The 1,086-nt window shown below is 46.3% G+C and overlaps 1 non-coding gene across 1 annotated transcript; it reads right to left on the bottom strand.

Annotated features, from left to right (window-relative positions):
* Window positions 1-670: 670 nt before the first annotated feature.
* Window positions 671-743, bottom strand: TRNAV-AAC (transfer RNA valine (anticodon AAC)). Its single transcript has one exon. It is a non-coding gene; the product is annotated as a tRNA-Val (tRNA).
* Between the last annotated feature and the right edge of the window lie 343 nt (window positions 744-1,086).

Below are 1,086 nucleotides of genomic sequence, written 5' to 3'. Positions count from 1 at the left end.
AGCCCACCCAGGGACTTGTTTCACTATTTTAGAATGTAAACGATGTATGATTGCTTCTAGGCTGGGCAACCTCTCCCAAGCTCCACTACTACCCTACTCTACTGTGTCTTGTGACACATACACACACAGAAGGACGTACGACCAGATAGTACCTGATCCGCAGAGAGGATCTCTGCAGAAAAGCAGGTTGACTGGGAATCCTAGAATTCATGAAAGAGTAGGCTCATCATCATCACCCTGTAAACTCCTTTTACCAATGAAGTTTCTTCCACTGTTAGTAGTAGTCTCTATTTCACTTTTTCCATATATTTTTCTGAATAATTTTGTTCTATTCTTTTCCTCCATTTTTCATTCATTGAATCATAGAAAAAGCAAGAGAATTCCAGAAAGACATCTATTTCTGCTTCATTGACTCCGCTAAAGCCTTTTTGGGATCACAACAAATTGTGGAAAAGTCTTCAAGAGATGGGAATACGAGACCACCTTACCTGCCTCCTGAAAAACCTGTATGCAGGTCAAGGAGAGATGAAACCAGTCAGGAAAGGAAATCAACCCTGAATATTCACTGGAAGGACTGACGGTGAAGCTGAAGTTCCAAGCCTCACTCCACGCAGCAGGCCTTCATTTTGTGTTTAAAATATGAATCTAAAAGCTTGCAAAATAGTCGAGTTGTTTCCACCCGGTTTCGAACCGGGGACCTTTCGCGTGTTAGGCGAACGTGATAACCACTACACTACGGAAACCACACGGTCACTTGTGTCTAGTGACATATTCAAGAATTGTATGTTTGAACACACCTGACCTCCAAATTTCAAAGGAAGAGGACTCTGGAAACACAGGCAATCCATCCAGTAAGGATCTGCAGTTCCTGAAAGGGGCTGATTTAGGGTTCCACGCCTCTCCAGCAGCGATGTCCCTGTGTGCCAGCTGTGCGCCCAAGTGCAGAGGTCGCCCCCGCTGAGTCCTCAGTTTTCAGGAGCCCTAGCAGCCAGGGGAGTTAGGTGAGTCTGATCCCCAGGAGGCCCACGTCCTGCAGGTCGACGCAGCCCTTCCAGGCTGCGAATGAGCGCTTTAGAGTCCCTTTTC

Source organism: Ovis aries, chromosome 1 (assembly GCF_016772045.2).
Source record: "Ovis aries strain OAR_USU_Benz2616 breed Rambouillet chromosome 1, ARS-UI_Ramb_v3.0, whole genome shotgun sequence".
In the NCBI taxonomy this organism is placed as follows: Eukaryota; Metazoa; Chordata; class Mammalia; order Artiodactyla; family Bovidae; genus Ovis; species Ovis aries.
This window is presented reverse-complemented; position numbering and strand designations above follow the sequence as displayed.